This window comes from Phascolarctos cinereus, unplaced genomic scaffold, assembly GCF_003287225.1.
Source record: "Phascolarctos cinereus isolate Bilbo 61053 unplaced genomic scaffold, phaCin_HiC Scaffold_3;HRSCAF=262, whole genome shotgun sequence".
Taxonomy (NCBI): Eukaryota; Metazoa; Chordata; class Mammalia; order Diprotodontia; family Phascolarctidae; genus Phascolarctos; species Phascolarctos cinereus.
The window spans coordinates 166,883,343-166,896,314 of NW_027555736.1; the positions used below are offsets into that span (position 1 = coordinate 166,883,343).

Below are 12,972 nucleotides of genomic sequence, written 5' to 3' on the forward strand. Positions count from 1 at the left end.
TGGATTGTATGGCACTAGCACACTGCCTCCCCTCTTTCCCCTTCATATTTCCCTGATCTGTACAACTTCTTCAGATGACTGACTTCTGGTGGTTGGGGGAGGGGAATGAGGCATGACGCCCATTGGAGGTCTGCCCCGCCAACGCACCACCTGCGCCCTAGGCTCATGCTACCTCCCCTTTCTACAAGCCACAACCGTACCTCCAGACATTTCTGCAATGGCCTCGCAAGGGGAAGGAGAGCCACAAGAAGGCGGTGCCAGGATTTCCCACCTCTGTGTGTGTGTGTGGGGGGGAGTGAATTTGCGGAGCCAGACCCACACTTCCTCTTCTGTGCTGGAGCCACGTGCAAGCGCCAACGCAGCTGTAGCTCCTCATGAGACCCCTAGGGGGCGCCGCATCGGGAGCGCTCTTTCCGTGCCTCTCTGGGGGCTTTCTTGGACTCTCGATGTCCTTCGCCCTCGTCTGAGGGCCAGACTCTTCCTGGGCGGAGGCTCCGAGGCCTCTCACGGCTGACTTGGGGGGAATGGGGGGAGGTGGGGGTGGGGAGGGAGGGCCGGGGTGCTGATGTCTGTCCTGGGGCCTTCGAGCCCCTTTCCGGGGTTCACTCTCTTGTCAGAAGGATGTCTGAGAGGCGAGAGGCAGAGGGACTGAAGCTGCCGGTGAGAGGCTGGAGCGGGCGGGAGAGGGCCAGGCCGACCTGGGGACAGATGGGGGAGGGGCAGGACGGAGAGGGCCCGGCATGGGGCGGGGGGCCGGGAGTGGGGGGTGGGAAGGGTAGGGTGACCGGCGGCGGGGACGGGAGGCGCGCTTAGGGGAGCCAGGCCTACCCAAGGCTGACCTGAATTGGGGATCGGTGGGGTGATTATTAAGTGTAATTAAGTGTAATAATGAGATCTGGTTTTTTGAGGAAGGGGGAAGATCTTATTTCTGCATATCATCTGGTAGCGTTCATTCCAGTCTCACTGGCATTTACGTATCTGTTGTGTCCAGGCCTGTGCTAGATTCATGAATACAAACTTTTGCAAAAGGTCTTTGTGCTCCAGAAGTTTACATTCTGCTGTCAGGCTACCACATGTGAACAGAGCGCTAGTCATCAGGAAAGGCTTCCTTGTAGAAGACATCTGAACAGAGTCTGGAAAGAAGCTAGACAATCTAAGAAGAGGAGGGAATGCCTCAGGCGTTGGAATAACCTATGCAGAGGATGGAGATGAAATATCCAATTAGGGGAAAGCAAATGGGATAATTTGGCTGGAATATAGTGTATGGAAGGGAATAATATGAGATAATCCTGGAAAAGGTAGGCAAGAAATACATAAGAAGCAATTTAAATCTTAAGGTAAGGAGTTCGTCTTTTATCCAGGAGGCAATAGGAAACTGCCCATGGATCCTGAACAGAAAAGTGATGGAGTCATACTTGGCTTTAGGAAGCTTAGTTTTTTCAGCTTTTTGAAAGATCAGTTGGAGAGAGTAGAGATTGAAAGCCAGGAGTCTAATTAGAAGACTGTTACAAAGGGTGAGGCCAGTGGTTCTCAAACTTTTGGTCTCAGGACCCCTTCAATTTCCTAAAAATTGTCAAGGACCTCAAGGAGCTTTTGAATATTTTGATTATATTTATCAGTATTTACTGTATCATAAATGAAAATTGATAAATTTTAAAAAATATTTTGGACTCTTAAAAATAATGATAAACATGTTACATGTTAAGTAACATTTTAGTGAAAAATGACTTTTTCAAAACAGAAAAATTGATGAAAAAGTGGCATTATTTTACATTTTTGCAACTCTATGATATCTTAATTGAAGACAATTGGAGTGTCTTTTGCATTTAGTCTTTTGTAATATGTTGCTTTATCTGAAGTATATGAAAAAAATTTTGCCATATACCATACGTAGTTGCAAAAGGAAGATGGATTTGAATAGCATTTTCAGACGATTGTGGATATTCTTCTTTGATCCTATACCAAAACTTGACAAGCAATAGTTTCTTAAAGGTTACTTTCAATGTAGAATCTGGAATCACATTAATAAACTGTTACATTAAAATCCACTGGTTTATCTTGCATTTAAAAAATTATTACTTTTATTTTCAGTTCTAAATACTCTCCCACCACTCCTCCCTCACCTATTGAGAAGGCAAGAAATATGATACTCATATACATAGAAGTCATGCAAAACATTTCCACGTTAGCCATGTTGCGGGAGGGAAAAAACAAACAAGAAAAATAAAGAGGAGAAATATGTTTAAATCTGTACTGAGGAGTCCATCAGTTCTCTTTCTGTAAGTGGATAGCATTTTTTCTTCATGAGTCCTGAAATTGTCATGGATTATTTCATCAATCAGAGTTGCTAAGTCTTTGACAGTTCATTATCTTTATAATATTGCTGTTACCTTGTGCATTGTTCTCTAGGTTCTGTTCATTTTATTTTGCATTAGAGATAGCTCTTCCAAGGTTTTTCTGAAACCATCCCCTTCATTATGTCTTATAACATACAAGTATTCTGTCTCATTCATATAACTGAACTTGTTCATCCATCCTGCTATTGAGAAGCATCCTCTCAATTTCCAATTCTTTTTGCCACCATAAAAAGAGCTGCTATAAATATTTTTGTACATGCCAGTTTTTTGTCTTTTTCTTTGATCTCTTTGGGGTATAGACCTACTAGTTAGATTGCTGGGTCAAAGGGTATGCACAACTTTATAGCCCAAATTTATAGCCCAGAATGGTTGGACCAATTTACAACTCCATTAACATATACCCATTTCACCTCATCCTCTCCATCATTTGTCATTTTTTTTTAAATTTTAGCCAATTGAATAGGCATGAGGTAATACTTCAAAGTTATTTTAGTTTACGTTTCTCTACTTATTAGTGATTTAGAGCACTTTAAAGACTGTTGATAGCTTTGATTTCTTCCTCTGAAAACTGCCTGTTTTTATCTTTTGACCATTTATCAACTGGGGAATGTTTCTTATATAAATTTGGCTCATGTATATTTGAGAAATGAAACTTTTATTACAGAAAATTTCTGTGAATCTGTTCCCCCAGTTTACTACTTTCCTTTTAGTTTTGGCTGCATTGGTTTTGTTTGTACAAAACTTTTAAAATTTATGTAATTGAAATAATCCATTTTACTTCCCATAATCCTCTTTATCTCTTACTTGATCACAAAGTCTTCTACCCATAGGTCAGACAGGCAATTTTTTTCCATGCTCTCTAATTTGCTTATGATATCACCCTATACGTCTAAAATCACATGCCCATTTTGAGCTTATCTTGTTATGAAGTGTGAAATGTTGTATGCCTCATTTCTGTCAGACTTTCCAGTTTTCCCAGCAGCATTTGTCAAGTAGTGAGTTCTTGCCAAATTGCTGCAATCTTTGGATTTATCAAACATTAGTTTACAGTACTCAGTTTCTTCTGTATATTTGATACCTAATCTATTCCATTGATTGACCACTATTTCTTATTCAGTACCTGTTGTTTTAACAATTACTTCTTTGTAATATAGTTTGGGTTCTGGTACTGCTAAAGACCTCCTTCACATTTTTTTATTGATTCCCTTGATATTCTTGACCTTGTGTTTTTCCAGATGAATTTTGTTACTATTTTATCTAGCCATATAAAGTAATTCTTTGTTAATTTGATTGGTATGGCACTGAACAAGTAGGTAGTATCATCATTTTTAATATATTGGCTTAGCCTACCCGTGAGTAATTCATATTTATTCAGTTATTTAGAGCTGTCTTTATTTGTGTGAAGAGTGTTTTGTAATTGTGTTCATATTGTCCATAAAGTGTGTATCTTGGCAGGTTCTATCTTGTTCGTTGAATGGGTCTTTTACCCATGAGTGATTTTGTAACTTCATACATTGGTCATTTGGAAATAATGGTTCACAGAGTTAAGCCTATCTTCCAGACATTGACACATTTTATTAAACAATATCAAAAAATCACATTTATTAATATCACCAGAAGGATTTTCAAGTATTGAGAAGCTGTCAAGCTCATGGTAGTAGATACAAATTTTCCAGAATTTTAGTTTTTGTTTGAAAGTTTGAAATTTTATTATTGGCAACAGATAGTTGTTTTCCTTGAAATGACAGGCTCACCAGAACCAGGACAACATTGTACACAGTAACAGCTAAGACTTAGCTCTTCTCAAAAATGCTATCCACATCCAGAGAAAGAACTATGGAGTCTGAGAATGCAAATGGAAGCATACTGTTTGCTCTCCTTTTCTTTTCTTTTATTTCTTCTTTCTCATGATTCCTCCCATTGCTTCTAATTCTTCTATACTACTGTGACTAATCATTACTAATATGAAAATATGCTTAATATGAATATATAAGGAGAGCCTATATCAGATTACATGTCCTCTTGGGGAGGGGAGAAAATTTAAAATTCAAAATCTTATGGAAGTATATGTTGAAAACTAAAAATAAATAAATTATTTTTTAAAAAAATGAAATGATAGGCTCACTTCATTCATTTTCCAAAAAATATCTGCCAAATACCCAAGTCTGAATAACTGTAGTTGTTCTTTCAAGTAAAAATTATGTTCTCTGAAAAAAGCCAAGTTAGCTCACAATTCAATCTGTCATGCAAGTGCTTTTCTTAGAAATGACCATTGTATTTCATTATGTAGTGGAAGTATTTTATGGGAACCTTCCATTTTGTAACACAAAATATTAAAAATATATGAAATCAAGGGTCGAGATTTAATAAAATTAATAATTTTTTTCTTCATCAAAGACATTACTTGGGAAAATGGCATTTTTAAAAAAGCTCTATGTATGGCAATGAAGAATACAAAGATGACTGGTACAGTTTGGTTCCACTCCCTTGATTTGGGATAAGGCTCCAGCATTGTTTTTACATTGTCTTTGCAAATGTTAACACTGTTATTTGTCAGGAAGCACTTCAGAATGGAGTAGCTATGTGGTGCAGTGGATAGAGCACCAGGCCTAGAGTCAGGACGACCAGACTTCAAATCTAGCCTCAAATGCTAGTTATATGACCTTGGGCAAGTCACTTAACTCTGTTTTAGTTTCCTCATCTGTAAAACGATCTGGAGAAGGAAATGATAAACTATTCCAGTATCTTACCTAAGACAACCCCCAAATGGGATCATAAAGAGTTAGATGCAACTGAAACTACTGAAAAACAACAACAATTCTAGAATATGGCAGTTTGTTGGAGGAATGAATAGGTTAGGGAGAAAGATAAGTTCCATTTTGCACTTAGTTTCTAATGCCTTCACACTATCCATTTGGAGAAGTCTGCTAGGTGATGTGAGAGTAGAGTTCAGGAAAAGGATTAGGGCTATATTTATAGATCTAGGAGTAAACTTTAAAGAAATAACTGATCTCATGGGAGCTGAAGAGATGAATAAGAAGAATTTATAGTTTTGGGGAAAATCTGTGATTAATGGTCAAGACTTAGAAGGTGATCCAGCCAAGGAAAAAAGGAAGAATGCAGTGCTGAAAAAGGTGAGGAAGGACAGATATTTTTGAGGAGAATGTAGTCAATTATTAAAAGATTCAAAGAGGTCAAGAAGTACCAGTATTGAAAAGAGTCTGTCAGACTTTGCAATTAAGATATTCTTAATCTTGGAGAAAGCAGTTATATTAGAGTTATTGGGCCCAGTGCTAGATTTCAAGGGATACAGGAGTGGGAGAACAGGAAAAAGGACAGGAGTATGCGTTGCTTTAGCTCAGAGCTTGGCCTCAAAATGGAGGGGAGATAATAAAGGCTCTCATTTGAGCTAATTATTGTTAATAACTATTGTATGACTATTTAATAACTATTATTATAGTTATATCTAGTTAATAACAATTAGTTAATAACAATTAGTTAATAACTATTGTTAATAACTTATCCATTCCTGGTTGTCCATTTAGGATGAGGGAAGTCTAGTATTTCTCCATTTGATAGCCCCCTTACTTTGTGTGTGGCTCACCTAATCCTCTCTTTCCCACACTCCTGTGCACTTCCTTATGCTGCAGATATAACACAGGTACTCATCCCTTCCTGTTATTGCTGATAGTGGTTAAAGTCAGACAGAGGCCTAGAGTGTCAAAGGCAGAGTGAGGGGAGTGGGAGCAGGAGTTTATTAGCCATCAGAACCCAACCACAGCAGATGCATTTCTGAGGCATTTCTTTGGAGAAGAGGTATATTTTAAGTCTGCTCTTAAGCATTGCTTTTTTTTTTTTTAAAGATTGGGAAACTCCAGGCAGTTCAGTGAGTAGTGAAGTAAAAAGCCAGATTTCAAGACATTCCAAAGTGAGTTGACAGGAAGTAGAGGCAAGAAATGTAATTTACTTTTCTAAATGTTTGGCTCTGAAAAGGAGAAATAAAGTACAAAATAACTTCTTATTTCAACAGATCAGGTGCTAGTTAGGAGGTGCATGGCTGGTAGGTCTGAAACTCCTCCAACCCTTTTTCCTGTATCGTCTCTTCCCTTCTCCTAACCTCTGTCAGATATAGGCATCCTGCCCTCTTCCTTCTGATTGTGGGTGAGCAAATAGCAAAGGGCTATTTGGTCTTCTGTCTTAATTTGGGTATTATGTATTTTTGAAGGTATCCCTCTATTTTGTGTTCTCAGTTTGGTAGCATACAGCTGTGCTTATAGGTTCTGATAACCCTTTTTATTTTGCTTTTGTTGTGACTTCACGTTGTTTATTTGCTATTTTGTTGATTTTATTTTCTGCCTTCTTAAAAAATTAGATTGGCTAAAGGTTTGTAAGTTTTGTTACTCTTTTCAAAGAACCAGTTCAGTTTTATTTATCATTTCTATAGTTTCCAGTGTATCTATTTATTCTCTCATTTTTTTTTTATCAGTTAGCAAGCATTTATTAAGCACCTACTCTGTGCCAAGCACTGGGAATACAAACAGCGCCAAAAAATACTTCATGCTTATGGTCTTATAAGCATTTATGTAGTGCCTACTATGTGCCAAGGACTGTGTGAAGCACTTTACAAATATTTCATTTGATCCCTACAACAACTCTTTGAGGTAGGTGATGTTCTTATCCTCATTTCACAGTTGAGGAAATTGAGGCAAATAGACGTTAAGTGACTTGCCCAGGGTCAGATAGCTAGTAAGTGTCTGAGGTCAGATCTGAACTCAGGTCAAAGTGGGGAAGACAATGTGCAAACCACTGTGTACAAACAAGATAAATTGGTGGTGTCCCAGAGGGGAGGTACTAATCTTTGTCTTGGGATAATAGCACTTTCTTTGACTTTAATGCAAAAGTGAATATGCTTTGTTAGTGCAGCTTTTTTGTGATATGTTTTTTAAAAATATAAATTTATTTATTTTTAGTTTTCAACATTCACTTCCACAAGTTTTTGAGTTCCAAATTTCTCACCCTCCCCCCACCCCAAGATGGCATGCATTCTGAATACCCCTTCCCCTAGTCTGCCTTCTCTTCTGTCTCTAACCCCTCCCTTCTCTTATCCCCTTCCCCTTCTATTTTCCTGTAGAGCAGGATAGACTTCTGTACCCCATTTCCTGTATTTCTTATTTCCCAGTTGCATGTGAAAACATTTTTTTTAAAACATGTGTTTTTAAAACTTTGAGTTCCAAATTTTCTCCCTTCCTCCCTCCCCACCCATCCTCATTGAAAAGGCAAGCAACTCAATATAGGTTGTACATGTGCAGTTATGCAAAACACTTCCTTAGTAGACATGTTGTGAAAAACTAACTCTATTTCCCTTAATCCTATCCTGCCCTCCCATTCTATTCTTTCTTTTGACCCTGTCCCTCCTCAGAAGTATTTGCTTCTGATTACCCTCTTTCCCAATCTGCCCTCCTCTCTATCATCCCCCTGCTCTCTTGTCCCCTTCTCCCCCTATTTTCCTGTAGGGTAAGACAGATTTCCATACCCAATTGAATGTGTATGTTATTCTCTCCTTAAGCCAAATCCTATGAGAATAAGATTCCCTCATTCCCTCTCACCTTCCCCTGTTTCCCCTCCACTGTGAGAGACTTTTCTTTTCTGTTTTTTTTGTGAGATAATTTATACCTCTACCCATTCTACCTCTCCCTTTCTTCTGCAAGTATCGTCCTCTCTCATCCCTTAATTTCATTCTCCAGATATGACCCCTCATCTCAGATCCTAATCTCAGTCACTGTGCCTCTATCTATCTGTATATACATACGTATAATTTTTGTCCTTCAACTACCCTAATACTGACAAAGTTCTCATGAGTTACAAATATCATCTTTCCATGCAGGATTGTAAACAGTTCAATCTTAATAAGTCTCTTATGATTTCTCTTTCCTGTTTACCTCTTCATGTTCCACTGAGTCCTGTATTTGAAAGTCAAATTTTTCTATTGCTCTGGTCTTTTCATCAGGAATGCTTGAAAGTCCTCTATTTCACTGAATGACCATTTTTTCCCCTGAAGGATTATACTCAGTTTTGCTGGGTAGGTGATTCTTGGTTGTAATCCTATCTCCTTTGCCCTCTGGAATATTATATTCCATGGCCTGCGGTCCTTTAATGTAGAAGCTGCTAAATCTTGTGTTATCCTGATTGTGTTTCCACAGTACTTGAATTGTTTCCTTCTGGCAGCTTGTAATATTTTCTCCTTGACCTGGGAACTCTGGAATTTGGCTACAATATTCCTAGGAGTTTTCCTTTGGGGATCTCTTTCAGGAGGAGATCTGTGGATTCTTTCAATTTCTATTTTGCCCTCTGGTTCTAATATATCAGGGCAGTTTTCCTTGATAATTTCTTGAAAGATGATGTCTAGGCTCTTTTTTTGATCATGGCTTTCAGATAGTCCAATAATTTTTAAATTCTCTCTGGATCTATTTTCCAGGTCAGTTGTTTTTCCAATGAGATATTTCACATTGTTTTCTAATTTTTCATTCTTTTGGATTTGTTTTACAGTGTCTTGATTTCTCATAAAGTCACTAGCTTCCAATTGCTCTATCTAATTTTTAAGGAAGTATTTTCTTCAGTAATCTTTTGGACTTCCTTTTCCATTTGGCCAATTTTTCTTTTTAGGGCATTTTTCTCCTCATTGGCTTTTTGGACCTCTTTTGCCATTTGGGTTAGGCTATTTTTTAAGGTGTTATTTTCTTCAGTATTTTTTTGGGTCTCCTTTAGCAAGCTGTTGACTTGTTTTTCATGATTTTCTTGCATCACTCTCATTTCTCTTCCCAGTTTTTCCTCTACTTCCCTTACTTGCTTCTCAAAATCCCTTTTGAACTCTTCCAAGGCCTGGGACTAATTCATATTTTTCTTGGAGGCTTTGGATGTAGGAGCTTTGATTTTGTTGTCTTCTTCTGGTTGTATATTTTGATCTTCTTTGTCACCAAAGTAAGATAATATAGTCTGACTCTTTTTGCGCTGCTTGCTCATGATCCTGGCCAATTACTTGAGTTTTAAACTCTTTGTTAAGGTAAGAGTCTGCTTCCAATGTGGAGAGTGTACTGTCCCAAGCTTCAGGGGTTTGTATAGCTGTTTTCAGAGATACTTGTAGGGACCTGTAAATTTTCAGTTCTTCCAAGGTGGTGTGATAACGGGAGGGTTTACTCCTTTCCTGGCCTGTGACCACAAATATTCCTTTCTATCCTGTAACGCCACTACAAGCTCTACCCCGCCGGCGTTCCTCCTCACCCCAGCACTGCAGCCTGTAACTGTGACCTAGATCCACACATGGGCAAAGCAAGAGATTCCTGCCTCAGCACTGGCAAAGAGATCCCTGCAATCCTTCTCTGATCAGCCACTGGATTCCTCCTCAGTCTGTGGGCCAGAAGCTTGGGAAGCAGCTGCCCCCCCCACCCCCGGGCCACGCTCTTGGGGAATGGAGCTGAAACCCCGCCTTCCTCTCTGAGCACTGACAGAAGCAGACTTTTCCCACTGACCTTCTAAGTTGTCTTTGGCATTTGTGGATTGAGGAGTCTGGAAACCTCCACAGCTGCCCGTGATTCAGGCCTCTGTGGCCTGCTCCAGGTTTGCTGCGGCCTGCGCTCCTATGCTGCGCTGCGCTGCCAGCCTGGCGCGATACACCTTTCTGATCAATCATCCAGGTTGTCTTGGGCTGGAAATTTGTTTCACTCTGTCTTTTTGTGGGTTCTGCTGCTTCAGAATTTGTTTAGAGCCATTTTTTATGAGTATTTGGAGGGGTTTGGGAGAGAGCTCAAGCAAGTCACTGCTTTCACTCTGCCATCTTGGCTCTGCCCCCTCTCATTTTTCATATTTCCTCTTTTGTGCTTGTTTTAAGTTTATTTATTTACTAATATTCAATTCATTAGTCTTCTCTTTTTTCTGTTTTGTTTAAGTATGTTTGTAAGGAAATGATTTTTTCCACAAGGACTACTTTAGCTGGGTCCCAGAAATTTTGAGATGTTGTTTCATTGTTATAATTTTCTTTTACATAGTTATTCTGTAATTTGTTCTTTTTGACCCATTCATTATTTAGAATATCATTGTGAAATCTGTTTGATTCTGTAAATTTTGTTTGTGCTCCCTGCACTTATTACTATTTTTATTGTGTTATGAATCCATTAAAGTATGTGTTTACTTTTCCTGCCTTTTTACATTTTTTATAGTATCTTTGTGCCTTAATGCATAATGAGTTTTTTCAAAGTTCCATGTAGTCCTGAGAAATATGTATATTCTTTATCAGTATTATTTAGAAGACACCATAAAGCTTTTAGCTCTTGTTCTTCCAGAAATTTGATCAATTCTAAATTTTCCCTTTTGTTTTTCTTTCTGTTTAGTCTTACCTAAAATTGAAAGGAATGTTGAAATCTTTTCCTACTATTGTATTACTGTACACATCTTCTTGTAGTTCAGTAGATGTTTTGGAATAATTTTCTTCTTTTGTCTTTAGTTCTTCTGTAACCTTAAGAGCTCTTCATTGTCTGACTCTTTTGTTGTTGTTTTTGTTTTATTTATACATTATTTCAACATTACTTCCTAAAATGGGTTTTGGTGATAGGCCCAGACTCTGAACTTCTGCAGGGAAGGTTTGGGCCTTTGTTGGTCTTGCTTTTTATTCTCTTGGGTCTTGCTTTGAGTATCGAATGCTGTGTTCTTCAGTGATCTCAGGGACAGCTCAGGCTAGGGATATAAAAACTCTTTTGTCCTGGTCAAAGTCTGCTATCTGTCTTCCTGGTCTGAGCTTAACAGGTTCCATATCCGGTTTGGAGTCTGAACAACATCATTGTACGTTGTTCTCCTGGTTGGAGCTCCTGGATTGTATCTGCCCCCAGCCTAGTCGATCTATCTAGAGACAGAACTGCAGAGCCACAGCTTCTGTCTGCTTCTCTTCCTGTTCCTTGCCCAGAACACAATCTTAGGCACTATCATTCCCTGTCCTGGACCACCACCCATAGGTGCAGGTCCCCTTCTCATTCTACACTGGATCCGTGATGCAGCTGTGGAATATAAATGAGAGAGTTCCCAATTAATACCTGTTCCTACTCCATGTATAGTGGCAGGTCCCTCTTTCCTGTATCCCAAGACCCTTATTTGCCATAATTAATAACCTCAGGCCCCATTTCAGTCCTCTACAATGGAAGGATGTGCATCCCTATGCTGTCCTTGATAGAACTTGCACTTAGTGTCCAAAGACCTCTTTCTTTCTATGCTGACCAGGGTTGTGAAAATGGCTCACTGTTATTTTACCTAAGGTTTTCTAATCAAGACTGATTCTAGTGTTCAACTCTTTCTTTTCTTTCTTTTTTTAATATTAATAAAATTTTTATTCCTCCAGGCCTGAAAGTTTTCCAGTTCTAAACCCTGAAGAGATAGTTTGCCAAGTCTCTGTCAAATCTTACAGTGTACCTTTTCTAATTCTCTAGTCATAAGGACTTTGCTGGTATAAACATGTCATAATACATTCACATTTGCTTGCAGAGATGGGGATTTAATCCTTCATTCCTGTCCCTGGGTATGAGTCTTGACTCCATATTTGGGCAGAGCCCCAGAAGGGCCATTCTAACCTGGGGTTCGACCCAGAGACAGTGCACACAGCCCTAGTTTGTTTAACTATTTCTTTGCGGGAAAAGAGGATTGGGGAATGGTATAGCTAGGCTATACTGCTTCCTTCTGCTTTGCCATCTTGACTGGTCTTATCTCAGATAAATGCATTATTTGTTGTTTGACTCAACCACAGGGATTCTCCCAGAGGAAATGTTGTGGAGTTAGGGGGAGGGGTAAGGGTCACAAGAGTCCTTAGGAGGCATAGCAGTGAGAAATACTTGAAGGCTGAAGCACTATTTAGATTAGGGCAGGCTAAAAGTAGTCTTGGTCATAGCCTGAGTTTGTCCAGTCCATTCTGGCTCCAAGATACCATTGCTGAGAACCAGTAAAAAGTATGATTTTTAAAATTTAGTCTACTGTTCATTCTTCTCTTTTGTTCTCATGTTTCTTTATTATCCAGCACTGAAGATCAACCAGTCAGAGACATCTATTACATGCAAATGAAAACTGAAGAATTGTTCTTTTCATGGGAGATTAGTACCAGATTGGAGACAGAAGACTTGTGTTTATAATATAGGCTTCATGACCTAGGAGGATATGATAGATTCTCTCCCTAAAATGAAATTTTCTTCCCCAAAGCAAGACACACATTGGTATGCTGGCTGAGACCACTCTGAAAGAATACTGAGAAAATGGAAGAAGTACTAACACTGAGACTTTCAGGGAAAACTCAATAAAAACCAGGGCCTCATAAACTTTTAAAACTCTCTTATAAGGTAGTCTGCTTTAGGGTATTCTTTGCTGTAGCTCCTCTCATTGAACATGTTAAATAATGTAGTCAAAATGAAGTAAAAACCTGTACCAACAAGTGGTAGTGGAGTGCTACCTGCTCAAACCAGGAAAACGTATTTATAAAAGAATACCATTTTAAAGAAAAACAGCTTTGAAATACTTAAGAACTCTGATCAATGCCATGATCATAGGATTCCAGAGGAACAAAAAATGATAGACTAAAGATATAGAA

At 38.8% G+C, this 12,972-nt stretch overlaps 1 long non-coding RNA gene across 13 annotated transcripts in view; it reads left to right on the forward strand.

Annotated features, from left to right (window-relative positions):
- The first annotated feature begins 552 nt into the window (after positions 1-552).
- Positions 553-12,972, forward strand: part of LOC110199368 (uncharacterized) — a 230,504-nt gene continuing 218,084 nt past the window's right edge. For 12 of the 13 annotated variants that reach the window (XR_002322011.2, XR_002322000.2, XR_013485370.1 and 9 more), the window contains exon 1: positions 553-660. This is a non-coding gene — a long non-coding RNA (uncharacterized LOC110199368). Of the gene's footprint in view, positions 661-6,843; positions 7,019-12,972 lie in introns of all 13 variants that reach the window. The other variant, XR_013485369.1, reaches the window with a different exon arrangement.